This window comes from Euphorbia lathyris, chromosome 9 (assembly GCF_963576675.1).
Source record: "Euphorbia lathyris chromosome 9, ddEupLath1.1, whole genome shotgun sequence".
Taxonomy (NCBI): domain Eukaryota; kingdom Viridiplantae; phylum Streptophyta; class Magnoliopsida; order Malpighiales; family Euphorbiaceae; genus Euphorbia; species Euphorbia lathyris.
Window position 1 is genome coordinate 62770038 of NC_088918.1, and position 16268 is coordinate 62786305.

The window sequence follows — 16268 nt, forward strand, 5'->3', positions numbered from 1 at the left end:
ATTTGAACATAATCACAATAATCAACAATCTAATCTCAAATTCACCCAACCAAATACATTTGAAAGAATATATATATATATATATATATATATATATAAGTGTGAAAATAGAGTGAATATACATAGATATACATATATATACAAAAAAAAGGGTAGTAATGATACTCATTAAAACAAAATTGAGAAAATAATACATATTAATAAGTAGAAGGTGTAATGAAAATAATATTGGATATAATACACTTTCATTCCAATTAAAACATATAAAATGATGAACATAGTTCATAAATATAGAAAACAACTTTTAGTTCAAAAATAATATTTACATAATAACGCAAAAATCAATTAATCATCCTAAAAGTCAAAAAAAACTATACATACACTAGTACAGAAATGCTCACTTGTGTCGCACCTCTTGTGTCGCGCCTGAAGAGAATGCGACACAACAGAGCAACTAGTGTCGCGCGTTCTTTAAACGCGATACAACTAAGTATTCTGTGTCATCACTTGTGTCACGCTTGAAGAGCGTGCGTCACAAATGAGTTACTTCTTGTATCGCCTGTCTTTTAGTGCGACACAAGAGTAAGCTTGTGACGCGCTTTTATTAAAACGACACAAGAAGTTTTATCTTTGTGACACGCCTTTATAAAAGCGACACAAGCACTGTGTTATCTTTGTGTCGCTCTTTTTTAAAAGTGCGACACAACTAATACGAACTATTTAATTAATTATAATAATATATTAAAAAATAATGCTATAACTATTATTAATTAGTATAAAACTATTAATTAATAATTGGTATAATACTGATATTAATCGTAATTTTCTAAATATAAAAAAATAAAATTTTAAAAAATTACTGATAGATTAACAAATTGTTACAATTTATTAAAATTATATGAAATTAAAAAAATGTAAACCCATGAAAGAAGAAGGGTGGATAATTTATTAGTTTCTTTCTTTTTACCTAACACACTGTTTAGTCCCTCTATATTTAATTAATATTAATCTCTTAGTCATTCTATTCTTTTAGTTTTTAATCGTCATATTTGGCATAAACAGACATACAGAAAATAACAGAGGAACATGACCATTTTGTATCTACTATAGCTGTCGTGAAAGCTAAAATATGTTCGGTTAAAAACTAGACAAAATGACTGAATGATTAATATTGATAAAAAATAGGGATTTTATAATGTATTTTTAAAAATAAAGGAACTAAATATGCATTAGGTAAAAAAAAAGGACTCATAAATCATTTACCTAAGAAGAAGGGTAAAGCCACCGATCAATATTAGGGATTTCTCTTCACGCCTCTTCCATCGCGCCTCTTCTATCTTCACCCTCTCTTCACCGCCTCTTCTCCGCTGCGAAGTTATTGAGAACTACGGTCATCGTTGCTAGAACCAATAAACCCTTCCTCTTAACTCCACCCTTGAGATTCTTTAACGACCGATTCAACGGTCCAAATGCAAGCCCAGTTGCTCTTCAGATGATCGATTACGCTCTCTCTCTTGCCAAATCTCAGAAATCAGGTTTTCTTTATTATTTCTTTTCATTTTAATTTTGGGATACGGTTTACATCAATTTCGTTTTTGAATTGGTTTTCTGCAACTTTATGAGTAGATGAATCTTATGGGCAAGCTATGCTGGTACTGGAGCAATGTCTTTCTTCTGAGTCGACCGAGGGCCTAGGTATCGTGACCCAGAATTCCAAGGGGATGACCCTACTCGCTATGTCTAACTTATTATTTGCAAGGTTTTCCCTTTCTTCCCCTCGTTTTAAAATGTGTTTCTATTTTGGGGTCAGTTTAATTCTAGTCTATCATGAAAGCTATTCTGTTCTTAAACTGACATTATGTAGAGAGAGTTATGATGAAGCAATGGAGAAGCTGCAAACAATTTTGGACTTGGAACAATCTTCTCTGGGTGTTAAGGTAAGGAAACTACCTCTTTCACCTACAAAATTCTTGATTTCATCGTAGCATGTTATGACTAGAAACATGGTTTATGTTGCAGTTGCTGCCATGGAAGCTCTCGTGGGACTCAATTTAGCTTTGGGCAATGTAAGTTGCCTCAAGCTCTGTAGTTCTCATTTTCTATCTAGATTAAAAAAAGTAAAAGTAAAATTGCATTGAGACTTAGATTATTCTCCCTATATAGGATGATTCTTCATCAGTACTAGCAGATAAATGCTTAGAACGTTGGGGAAATGATGAAGATGCAGATGCATTTGTCAATGCTCGTGCTAAAGCAGTTAAAGGGCTAGTTGAGCTTCTTTGGGGCAATATTGAATCAGGTAGACTTAAAAACATTTTCGGCTATATTTTCACTTGTGTAATTACTGAACTTGCTACTTTCGTGCAGCTGTGTCATTATTCCAAGGATTTAAGGACAGTGAGGATTGTGTTGGTAAGTATCTCATATAATCCTAAATCCTTTTAGAGCATTGTATTTTACCATATGCTGATGTTGTGATTGGAAATGCTGCTTTGTCATTTGGAGAGTTCTTGCATGCCACTGGTAACTTATCATTGGCGAAGGATTTCTACTAGAAAGTTATCAATGAAGTACCTGAAAAGAAAGACTTCACTGACATGCATTCCTTATCAGCTTGTAACATGTCTTCATATGAAGTTCTGCTTGCATCCATCTGTGCCTTGGGCAGCTTGAGGCTCATATGGGGTGAGCTTAGATTGGTTTATCTTTTATTGGTCATTTCTGCTAATTGCTTTGTCTGATTCCATTTTCATGTTAATAAGATTTATTTCAGGAAATTTAATGATGCAGAGGAAACATTGACGAAGGCATTGAATAAAGTAGAGCAACTTTTTGGTGGGTTACTTTGAAGTTTTCTTTGTAATTTCAAGTAATATGGAAAAATCTAGAGTAGATTTTTGGGTAATATATCAATCAATTCTATGGTGTCTCATTCGATATAGGCTCTCATCATCCCAATGTTGGTGTAGTTTTAACTTGCTTGGCTCTGATGTTTCGGCATAAAGCGGTACAAGAGCACTCAAGTTCCCTTTTGATACAGGAGGTTTGTACTTCTACACGACTTATATAAAAATTTTGGTCATACTGAACTCTTAATACATTTTCCTTCATTCACTAGCTATTGGGTTTTACAAATTAAAGATGAAATATATCTTGGATTGTAGAACTAGTGTGCTAGAATTGGACAAGGCAATTTGACTTTATAAGAATATTGTCCTACAAAAATCATAATTTTTGAAAGATGAAATTGGAACAAAGGTCAAATTGCCCAGACTTGAATGCTATGAGTTTCAAAATGAATTTTGATTTATGTAAATTTCTTGACACGAAAATGAAAACATAGCACTCTTAAATTGGGATGTTCATTTATCGACTCAGATTATCAAATATACTGTCGCATACCTATAAGCGCACCTTAGTTATGGAGCATTGTAGTTGGTACAAATTGTCACTGTTTTGGAATCCTATTGTATCTTTGTCAGGGACTGTATCAGAGGGCACTAGATTTTTTTTAAAAGCTCCACCACTTGATTCAGAAGGTATGTGGAGTGACCCTTCCCTTCAACTATTTTAATGAATTTTATGGTTTTTGAGTTTTAACATATTTTTTTCTTCTGGCTGCATAGGCAATATAAGGATGAAATTTTCAAGGCAGGATATAGGGTTTTGTCTTCGCGGTGGGAATTAGGGGATATGTTCTTAATTATGTGTGCTTTGGCGTGGTTGCCTTGTTGAGACAATATTGCTGCAAATTATGTGAGCCGGTAAATTGATTGTTAGTATCTTTTCTCTTTATGATTTCTCGTTGGGTCCATCGAGTAAAAGACATGTATTAGATGAGCCTACTATTTTTCAAGTTTGGTTTCCTGTAAACTTAGGTTATTCAAATCATTATGGGAATGACCATGAAGTTTTGCTGGTTTTCATTACTGTTGTTGCTTCAAACAACTCTAGTTTGACGGTTCCTTGATACATATTCTGTGAAATGAACATCACTATTTATTGTGGGTAATGTTCATATTTATTGTTTCAGCATGAAATTGAACAAAAATTGGATTTGGGGTTTTCGTATGATTAGTCCCTGATTATGGGTTTTTAATTTCTTGATGCACAAAGGGCTAATTGAAATGGAAGAGATCATTGACCCATTTCGTTTCTCATTTTTTTTTGTATGATTGATGAAATGATGAAGTGTTAGATTGGCGTTTTCTCAATCTATTTCTGTTGCTTCTTTTTTATGATTATTCTCTATGTGGTTTTAGTATTAGATATTTGAGTTGTTACCGTTATTTCAATTTTGAGTTAGTGGGAGATGATTTCTGGATTCTTAATGTATGGTGGTTTACTAGGTTAAGTCATTTGTTGATGATTAGGGGTATCAATTCGGGTTATGGTGTTATGTTATCTATATGTTTCGTAGGGTTATATATGATATACATGCAAGGAAAATGATAATTGTGTTAATCATGTCAGGTCAGTCGGATTGCGGGTGTAAATCTGGTTAATTGTTGCTCCTGTTTATGATTGAGTGGTGTTTTGATTTGTGTATTTCACCTAATGGCTTGTTTTCAATCCTGCTTTCTGCTCTAGGAACTGAGTTTCCTGTTTTTGGCAATAAGAAGGTGGACTGTTATACTAAAGTTAATAATGCCTAAATTTATAGCATGACGATTTTCGTGTAGGATTACGTGTCGAGTGTTCTATCTTGTGTGGCTTTGTAGCACTCATAGTCTAGGACGTAGAAAGTGTGGTATCTTTTATGGATATATAGGTTCCAGAGGTTAGAGATGATATAGAGGAGACAAAGAAGCAGCATTGCCAAAAAAAAAACTCCATAGCAAAGAATGAAGAAACAATTCAAGCTGTTGAATCTGTTGTAGATGAAAACAATTAATATATATTACTTCAAAATATGAATTTCTTTTATACATGAAGGTGGGTAGACGTTATATAAATTTATATTTAACTTGAATAAAAGAAAAACAAATTTGATGATACACATAAGAAAAACAAATCTAACTTGGTTGTAATTTCACTTTATAGCATATTGAGTCTTTACTCATTGATTTTTCCAAAGAATGCTGTAGACTTGAGTTAAATGGGATAAACTAGCTTCTTTGTTCTAATATTTTTATATGATGAGCTCAAAAGTCAAATTGTATGCAGTTGATAACTACAATTGCAAATGCCATGACCTTAGCTGTGTGACTACTATTTTTTATAATTTGTATGGCTATTATGCTAGAACCTTTTAGTATTTTGTTTTCTGTACATTTTGAGAGCTCTTTTAAATTCATTACAGTTGCTTCTAACTGTAAATTTTGGTTCAGCGCTTGCTGGTTCGCATTAATGCGACAAAGACTGAGGTTTTTAAGACTAATATAAGATGCCCCCTGTTATTGCTCAACAGGTTTTGATGCAACCAAATTTACAAGCCAGCCCGAGACTTTGTAATGCATATCAAAAGCCTCCATCGATGAAATGGTGTTCGTTCGCTTTCGTGTTAGTGCAGTCTATGATTTCGAGTTCGTTGTTTTCGAGGAAATTGCTGGGTATTAATATCTGTATTTTGGATTGTGTTTCAGAGCCGAAGAGCAAGGTCAGCTACAGCTTGTGGAGCGAGAAGATATCGATGACGAAGAGGACTTGTTTGAAGCCATTGACAAGTGGAAGATGCCAAATCAATGCCGTTGAGGTTTATCTATGTTATTGATGTTTCGGTATTAAGATCTGGTAAATTTTGCAGTCATCTCACAAGGAATCAATGTTGGAGACGTAAAAAAGCTTCAAGATGCAAGGATCTATACCTGCAATGGCTTGATGATGCACACAAAAAAGGTATGATGATTTTCAAATTGTTGAAATTCTGCAAGTGTTGATTTCATCTCTGATTGCTGTTGTCTCCATTTTATTATCAGAATTTGATATGGATCAAAGGATTATCCGAGGCTAAATTTGATAAGATATACGAAGCTGCTGAAAAGCTTGTGGTTAGTGCTCAAAATGCTGATAATTGAATCTAGGCTTCTGTGCTAAATTTATACGATACTAGTACTAGATTTCCATAGTTAGGACTTATCTCTTCACTTTATATTCTCTAACTACTACGTATGTCTCTTTTTCTTTCTCAGAATTTTGGTTATATAAGAGGAAGTGATGCTCTTATCAAAGTAAGTTGTACACTCTCTCTGCTCTTTTTAATTCGAGGAGAGATAATATTCGATGCAACGAGTCAAGTTCTCATACGTAACAAGAGAAAGTAATGCTAGTTTTCAAACCTGTTAAAAGTAGCTAAAAGGTCTGATTCTTGTTTATTGTGATAGAGGAAGTCCGTTATTCGTATCATGACAGGAAGCCAAGCCTTGGATGAACTCTTGGGAGGTAAATCTAAATTGTAGTACTAGATGCTCCTAAACGTCAACTCTTGTGCAAATTGCTTGTATTCGATTGATATTATTTTTGTTTTTTAATTTAACAAAGGCGGGATCGAGACTATGTGTACAACAGAAGCATTTGGGGAACTCCGCTAAGAAAAATTATATTCCAGAATATAATTGTATCCTTAGAAGCTGGCCTGATTATCAATTGATAATTGTAAAATACGTAATCTATTGACGTATCAAGTACTGCTCCTACATTACGTTTTTTTCAAATAAGTAAAATATTATCAATTGATGCAGGAGCAGTAATTGATAATGGTAAATTACGTAATCTATTGACGTATCAAAGTACTGCTCCTTCATTGATAATGTAGGAGCAGTACTTGGTAAATTACGTTTTTTAGATGCAGGAGCAGTACTTGATAATGTAAGAACCACATTAAGTAAAATATTATCAATTGACATATCCTTAGAAGCTGGCATGATTATCAATTGATAATGGTGTTCGTTGAAGGCGGAGGTATTTCTGGGTATTTCTGGGTTTAGGTGTGTATTTATTTGCGTTTATTGTCATCTGTTTATTTCATGCTTGCTCTTTCATGCTTGCTCTTTCTCAATTGTGTTCTGAATTATTCATCTTCTTGTTGTTTCAGTTTTATTTAATTAGCCCTGAATGTTTTTCTTGGATCTCCCAAAAATTCAATTTTAGTTTAGGTGATTGTCTATCTCACCGTTATTGTTTACTTACGTACATAATGATTGATTATTTTGTGTTGTTATATAATGTTTTTAGAACATCTTTTGGATTTTTAATTTTTGTACTGCTTGCAATATATATATATATATGAGTTTCTAAAAATAAATTGGCAATTGTTTAATATATATTTTTGTAATTTTTTTTTAAAATATCAATATTTTGCGTCGCGCGTGAGGAATGAGCGATACAAAGTGTATCAGATTAATCAGGGAGCTTGTGTCGCGCACCCTTGGAGCGCGTCACAAGAATTATCATATGTTGTGTCGCGCACTCTAGAAGCGCGTCACAAGAGTTATGCTCTATTGTATCGCGCGTGTGACAAGTGCGACACAACAGATGAGTAGCTTGTGTCGCTCTCAAGAGCGATGCAAAGTTCTTGTGTCACACCCCTGTTGTGTCGCACAAAAGTGCGACACAAGTAAACATTTCTGTACTAGTGATATATATCTATATATAATTTACAAAACCAAATCAATATGAATTAAGTTTTTAACATAAAATAAGTGGATATATAATGTGTAGCTAATAGTTATATAAATCAAAAATACATTTACCAAATATTTTAAATATGAATTAAGTTTTTAACATAAAATAACTGGATATATAATGTGTAGCTAATAGTTATATAAATAAAAAATACATTTACCAAATATTTTACATAGTTATATATATACACATGTAAGAACAAATGTCAAAAAGGTAAGAAAAAGGTTCAAAAATGGGCTTTTTAAAGTTCGAGCAAATTTACCGACGGAAAATCCGTCGGTAAACTGCTTTTACAGACAGAAAAAGGAGAATTACAGAAACAGTCCACAACTTTCAGATTTATTCAAACACTTTAGATTATATCTATTCTATCATTTTGGATCTCCGAACTACCCAAATTGGATCATAGTCTATAACGGAGATTCCTAAAACGATGTTTTATTTTAAAACGTTATTTAGAAATATTTTCAAAACTTATAATTACAATGCTTCTAATCCCGAACTACCTTTGAATCGGATCACGGTTCGTATTGGGATGTTAAAACGAGGTTTTTATTTCAAAACAAAACCAAACATTTATTTAATACGAGACAAAAATTAAATAAATACGGAAAGTTAAATAAAACGTGATAAATAAATGACTAACTAAATAAATAAAACTATCACCTAAATAAATAAACAAATGAAATAAATAAATAAATAAACGAAATAAATAAAACGAGTCTAGTCCTCGGATAATACCTCAAGATCGGTATTGACAGCTGAAGTCGGTTGATTCCACGAATTTATCTTTTTCGGTGTTTTTGCCTTTTTTGTAAAATATTCAACTTGGGAAAGATTTGAATTTTTTTGGGAAAAAAATATTTTCTCCAAAAAATAGACTTTCTCTCACTCTAAAAAAATTTTCCTCCCTTCTAAATGCATGGGGATCCGTGCCTTTTTATAGGCACGGATCCCGAAACTTTGGGCGACGCCCGGCTAAAGTTGGGCGTCGCCCAAAGTGGGTTGGGCGAACGCCCAACTTAAGTTGGGGGATCGCCCAACTTACGTTGGGCGTTCGCCCAACGAAAGTTGGGCGTTCGCCCAACCCTTGTTGGGGGGTCCGCCGAACGTCGTTGGACGTCCGCCCAACGAGCTTTGTTGGGCGTTCGCCCGATGTCGTTGGGCGCCCGCCCAACGTGAGTTGGGCGTGCGCGCCCAGCTGCCGCGGGGCGTGCACCCTGCGCTGCTGGGCGCCCGCCGGCTGCCGCTAGGCGCTCGCCCAACGCCGTTGAGCACTCGCGGGCCGTCCACCTGATGATACGCAATCCTTACGGACCCTTTCGTGATTTTTGTTTTAAATTATCGGAATCAACCGTTTCAACTGTCTTGTTATGGGTTTTCGTCACAGGTCCTCCGACTCGGTGTCTACAGAAGTATATCTACTCATGACATGGTGGCAGATCCCCTCACCAAACCAGTCAAGAGAGATGTTTATGTTAAACATGTTAGATCCCAAGGATTGTTTAGGATCTAAGTATACTTCTCATTCTTCATTGTTTTATTTGTAAGACATGAATTATTAATAAAGGTTTTATGAATTTTCATCAATACACGAGTGCGAGTATTTAATTGTAAATATTTGCTGTTATGAACTCAAAATGCATGTTTAGACATAATGTAGCTCACTCATATGAGCAGTTTCCCCAATTTCGTCAATGTGATGATAAATGAAGGATGAGGCTGTCTTTGAGCAATTTCGAGAGCTTGTTCAATGATAGAAGCCGTCTTGCTATAGACATGGAAAAGTGTTCCCATTACGGTGCAAGATAACGTGTGTTACAAATACATGAAAAAGATTAACAAGTAATCTAAAAGGGCAAGTTTGCAATAACTTATAGCCTTCTGTCATAGCCAGAAGTGACCATCATAAGTGATGAACTAAAGTTAGATGTTCAGGTACATCTAGACCTATGCTTCTGTATGGTGTTAATAACATGCTCTTCTTCAGAAAAGAATTGAACACCATAACACATGACCCATACCATATGTGCTTTAGCGACCACGAGATGGAAAAGTAGATTGATCTCGCCTTTTCCTAATGTGAGACTCACGTCATGAAGATGCGCTTCTTGAATATTGTTTATCCTTATAGACCCTAGACTTATTCTAAGAAGTTTAGTCTGATGTAGCTACCTTGGAAAGGGATACCTCGAGGTTGATGAGATAATACCAACCAAAGAGACCCTGACTGGATAAGCGAATCAAATTATAATGGACAGAATAATGTTAAGAGGGAAAGACATCCATTTGAATCATATCTAAGTGTTTCTATTCTTCACCATCCGGACACTTATGCATATGTGCATATTTGTGAAAAATAGATGTACTGTAGAGATCCGAAGACTACAGTGGATATGATATGGAGTCTAGGATAAAAGCATACACCACCGACGATCCGTGCTCAAATCTAAGATCTATATATCTCTAACAAGTACATAGTTCCAAGTTTGTTACATGAAAATCGAGCAGCTATATGTTCTAACGAGTATATAGCACTAGAGCTCTCGATAGTATGCTGGTCGCACGAACTATTTGCAAGAGTATGATAGAGACCGAGATTGAGAAAGTTTGGAATAAGTTCCTTTGCGTGCGAGTGGGAGATGTTGGAATTAATTGGATATGGATCCAATTAGGCCCGCCCGAAATGGAACGGGTCCAAACCCAATAAGAATTAGGGTTAGGTGATCTATTTATTCAGTATAAATAGAAACCCTAATCTATCATAATTCTAGAGAGAATTAGAAGAGAATAAGGAATTAGGTTTTAGAGATACAATATCTCAAAAACACAGAAAAGAGAATTTTTCTCTCCTCTTTTGGCCGCCGCCCCCTCTCTCTCTTTGGGATTCATCGTCGCTTTAGTTCGTGAAACAATTGTTTTCCTCTCCCAATTCTATTGGCGTGGTTGAAGGCTTGACCGGTGATACTAGATCGAGTGATTGATCCAAATCCTTCCACTGCAAATCAAGAACGGGATCCGTGCTACAAGAGGTAACCCGTAAACCCGTTTACTTATTCGGATAAATATATATGTTGTGAATATATGCTTATCCCAACAAAACTAATCTTTTTTTTTCTAAATTGAATACCAAAGTTGCGAAAGCTATTACTGTAATTTACATGTTAATCAATTCAAATATTTCTCAAACCTCTAGATAGTGTAGTAATTCTTAATTCTTTACACTGAATGCAACATGGGTTTTTTTTTGGGGCTCTTTACGTAAAAATCATAACTGATATTAATATTATTGTTTTATCCATTTGAATAGTTTAATTCTTAATATATCAAAAATATTAAACTTTATTTTACAAATGTCTAAGTAATCTTCTAAATAATTAACTGGTGAAATGCTGCGGAAGATCCATTTTCTTTTAACTGCCATTCTATTTTTGGCCTTGATAGAATTCAAAATAATTGTCGGGATAAGCATATATTCACAACATATATATTTATCCGAATAAGTAAACGGGTTTCGGGTTACCTCTTGTAGCGCAGATCCCGTTCTTGATTTGCAGCGGAAGGATTTCGGATCAATCACTCGATCTAGTATCACCGGTCAAGCCTTCAACCATGCCAATAGAATTGGGAGAGGAAGACAATTGGTTCACGAACTAAAGCGACGACGAATCCCAAAGAGAGAGAGGGGGCGGCGGCCAAAAGGAGGAAGCAGGAGAGAAAAATTCTATTTTCTGTGTTTTTGAGATACTGTATCTCTAAAACCTAATTCCTTATTCTCTTCTAATTCTCTCTAGAATTATGATAGATTAGGTTTCTATTTATACTGAATAAATAGATCACCTAACCCTAATTCTTATTGGGTTTGGGCCCGTTCCATTTCGGGCGGGCCTAATTGGATCCATATCCAATTAATTCCAACATCTCCCACTCACACGCAATGGAACTTATTCCAAACTTTCTCAATCTCGGTCTCTATCATACTCTTGCAAATAGTTCGTGCAACCGGCATACTATCGAGAGCTCTAGTGCTATATACTCGTTAGAACATATAGCTGCTCGATTTTCATGTAACAAACTTGGAACTATGTACTCATTAGAGATATATAGATCTTAGATTTCAACATGGATCGTCGGTGGTGTATGCTTTTATCCTAGACTCCATATCATATCCACTGTAGTCTTCGGATCTCTACAGTACATCTATTTTTTCACAAATATGCACATATGCATAAGTGTCCGGACGGTGAAGAATAGAAACACTTAGATATGATTCAAATGGATGTCTTTCCCTCTTAACATTATTCTGTCCATTATAATTTGATTCGCTTATCCAGTCAGGGTCTCTTTGGTTGGTATTATCTCATCAACCTCGAGGTATCCCTTTCCAAGGTAGCTACATCAGACTAAACTTCTTAGAATAAGTCTAGGGTCTATAAGGGTAAACAATAGTTAAGAAGCGCATCTTCATGACGTGAGTCTCACATTAGGAAAAGGTGAGATCAATCTACTTTTCCATCTCGTGGTCGCTAAAGCACACATGGTATGGGTCATGTGTTATGGTGTTCAATTCTTTTCTGAAGAAGAGCATGTTATTAACACCATACAGAAGCATAGGTCTTGATGTGCCTGAACATCTAACTTTAGTTCATCACTTATGATGATCACTTCTGGCTATGACAGAAGGCACTATGCCATTTTCCTTTTCACATGACACAAGATACATGACAGACATTTGTTTTCGTGTCGTCTAAATATGTTTCGTGACAGTATTTTAATTCTATGTCATCAGAAGGCGAAATAAAAAATGCGCTCACGTCTCAGATGACGTTACGATTATAGTATGCTGTCATCCCAAAAGAACGCGATTTTGATGGAAAAGTCACTTAAGCATCAAACGACACTTCGAATAAATGACTGTCATTGTTGTACGAAAATAAAAAAGCGGCAACCAAAACTTAGAAAAGCGGGGGAGCAAAAAAAGCAAAAATTTTAACGCGCGCTCAAAACTCAAAACCTAAAATCGATTCCCCCTCTTCTCATTTCTAATTTCATATCCTCTTTTTCTATCTCCACATCTTTCTTCCTCAAACTAAAGATCTCCAAATAGTTTCTCTCTCTTTCCTCCTCTCAACAAAGCATTGATGGCAACGCCTTAGAGCAGCCATGGTCTCCCTTTTCCTACTTTGCTTTATATGTTGTCTTTATTCCTCCATTTTCTTCAGCTCTTAGAGGATCGATTTTAAAGTTGGAGGTAAGGTTCCCTATATTTTGAATCGATGGTTTACCTGTCTTGTTGTGGCCCTAATTTATGTATATTTCCTATAGGGTTTATACATAATCTACAATATCTACATGTTTAATCTTTTTGTTGTCTTTTTCTCTCTCTCCAGGCTGATCTGCAGATCCAAGATGGCATTAGTCTCCTTACTTGTAGATCTAACAAGTTCTGTCCATTTTTTCATGGCCTTCTTGAATTCAAGTTCTGGTAAGTTCGATCTGAATTTTTGGGCTATAATAAATTTATGTCATCTATTATGCGTTTTTGTGCATAAATTGGTGATTGATCTTGTGAAGGAGTTTTTGGATTATTGTTGAACTAGGCAGTTTGGGTCTTGTGATTTGTCAATTCCTTCAAATTGTTTCACAGAGATGATTTTAGATAACTGCTTCAGGTAACTTTTCGCACTCTGAAATGCACACCAAGTGTTTGTTTTTATGACTAACTGAACTTTTCTACAACAGACAGGCCAACAAAACATGTGTATGTATGCATGTATGTTTGTGTATAATTGGTTATTGTGACCTTCATCTTCAACTCTAATAAACGATCCCTTTTGATGTTCCGTTATGATATATTCCCCTATTTCTAGCATTTGCTAATTTGACCTTGCTAGCATGTGCTTTTGGTGAATCCTTCTAATTTGCATAACTAATGGCATGTGTTGCCATGGCTCAAAGATGTTTGCTTTATGTGGTTACTATCAAATGCTGATAAAGATCAGTAAATTCAGATTTTGGCTATGTAATTAAGCAAATAAACATGTTTTGATGAAAGCATGTTATGTTATTTAGAGAAGCATGCAGTCGAAAGGAGACACAACTAGCAAAGACTACCTATATATCAATATGTTTCCTCTGTAACTTTAATAATTCACTTCACCCATTTCTAATCTATACAAAGACAAAATGATTATCCTCTCTTTAATTAGAATAGTTTGGAATTATATATATTTTGCTGTAAGTTCAAATTCAAAAGAAGTTTGTTTTTTGGTTTGTAAGAAGATATTTGTCTTATATATAGAAAAAAGTGGAGATGATAATCATATGGGTAACATGTATAAATACTAGTACATGTATAAATACCCTTCTTTGCTTTTTTGCCCCTTAATCACACCAATCTAATTATTTCCCAATTTTACAGTTAAAGTTGTGAAATTAGAGTTTGTTCTCACTATATATGTAATCAGATTTTGAAGTATATATCAGACCGATCAGATCAATAACAAGTAGTTCTGTTGTGAGCTGTTTGGTGTATTGGGAAGGAAAGCTTTTTGCGGATTATAGTGATAGGATTGTCAAGGTATACTATTATGGAGAGTAATTAAGACCTGGCCAGGTATTTAATGCACTAATTATGTGGCTTTGTTGTTTGTTAGTCGAGATAATTTTATTTTTCAATCCCTGTTTGATCTCGAACCATATTTTTCGATCTCTGTTTGATCAGTCATTGAACTTGATGCAGCAAGATGCATAACATATATTGAAGTTTCCTAGTACAGGTTGCAGATATGTTCATCATAATATTTGTGCTTGCTGATTGCTTCAGTTTCATCCTGATATGTGATTTCAGTTTGTGTCAATGTTCTTTCACATTTGGCTATGTTAATAGAGGGTTTGATTATATGAAATGTTTCTTTACAAGAAATGAAAAATGGTGTAAGAGAAGCAACCCTTTTGCTTCTTTATATTTATATGCACAATGATCAAAATAATTTTTTAAACTTAAAATAACATAAGATCCATTTTATCCTAAATTGTGTTTGTCAACGTTTTTGTCCATATGAGTTTATTTCTTGTTGGTAGATATCATGTTCTCCAAATAAATTCTACCTTTGTTCTTGTTCCCAAATGAATTTGGGTCTAGTTTCTATTAGTGGATTTGCTATGAATTTGGGTGAGATTTTGAAATTTTTGCTATTTTTGCATGGTGTATTGTAGTTGGAGACATCAACGAATCAAGGGTTGAATCAAAGACCTCCTTTGTTTAAAGGGATAAGGTGCCAAAATAGGCCTATGTTTTTTAGGGAAGTATCAATTTAGGCTCAACGTACAAAATAGCACCAATATAGGCTTAACGTTTAAAAAAGGTACCAATTTAGGTCTCAATAACGGATTGGACACGTCATTCCTATTACTCTGTTAAGTTATGATTTCTCCATCCACATGTCTCGTTCCATTATCGAGGCCTAAATTGGTACCCTTTTTTAAACATTAAGCCTATATTGGTGCTATTTTGTATGGAGCCTAAATTGATACTTCTCCAAAAACCATACACCTATTTTGATACCTTGTCTCTTATTTAAATTGCAACCCAAGATTCTCTATCGTGTTATTAGCATTCAGCTGCTGGTATTTAATTCTCTAATCTCAATGTTTCGGTTAGTTTCGTGTTGTTTGATGGTGTGAAAATTGAACTATGAGAGCTTGATTCAGTTGTTTTGGGTTTGTATGATTAATCTATGTGTCTGTTCAGTTCTTCTTTTTATAGCTCCTTTTTAGTTTTTGAGTCAAAACCGCAGAATAAAAGTGTTTGGTTAGTATTAAGAAACATCTTCTTGTAGCTATTTCGGAAGAAATTCAACTGACTTGTACCCGCAAATTGGTCAACCAAGCAGGCCTTATGTAAATGAAATTCTGGTAATAGGTTGAGTGATCAAGCTTTATTGTCAAATTGTTCACCACATGAACCTGTTGGTTTCCTTTATTGTTTATATACTATTACCTGAAACAGGACAACTGCTTTGCTGGTTAATTCATTGAATACTTCAACAGCTAAAGTCTGATGGCCATATTTCAAGCATTTATCTTTATACTTTAAAGATCATCACTCAATTAACTTGTGTATTTTATGTTGTAGGGAGTAAAGAGATGAAAGAAAACGTGCAAAGAATGGGCATACCAAGTCATGAGATTCAAGGTTTAGGTTTTTAGGCTTCTTATATAGTTAAATCTTAGTTTTGTAATAACAAACCCTTTGGTTAGTATTGTGATCTTCACATATGTACAAGTTTATTGTTATATATAAAGGTTATTTGCACATTATTTGCAATCTACTTTGGTTATATATACAGGTTCATGGAAGAGGTAAAAACCAAAAAAATAATAATGACAAAATTCTTCTAAGAAAATGTCATCTTACTTTCTATCTAACGATACAGAACTGATAACAAACTGCCATACTAATTACGTTCCAACGACAGAATTTAATACAAATTATATCATGTGAATTACGTTATGATGACAGTCGAGAAAACAAAAACTGTCATAACATTAATATAACACCTCCATTTTAACTTAATATTTTGACAGATTTTTTAAAAATGGTGTCAGGAGAACATATATTCGGTGACAATTGTTATTAGATA

At 34.5% G+C, this 16268-nt stretch overlaps 1 pseudogene; it reads left to right on the plus strand.

Annotated features, from left to right (window-relative positions):
• Positions 1–1282: 1282 nt before the first annotated feature.
• Positions 1283–7177, plus strand: LOC136205680 (uncharacterized; annotated as a pseudogene).
• Positions 7178–16268: the final 9091 nt, after the last annotated feature.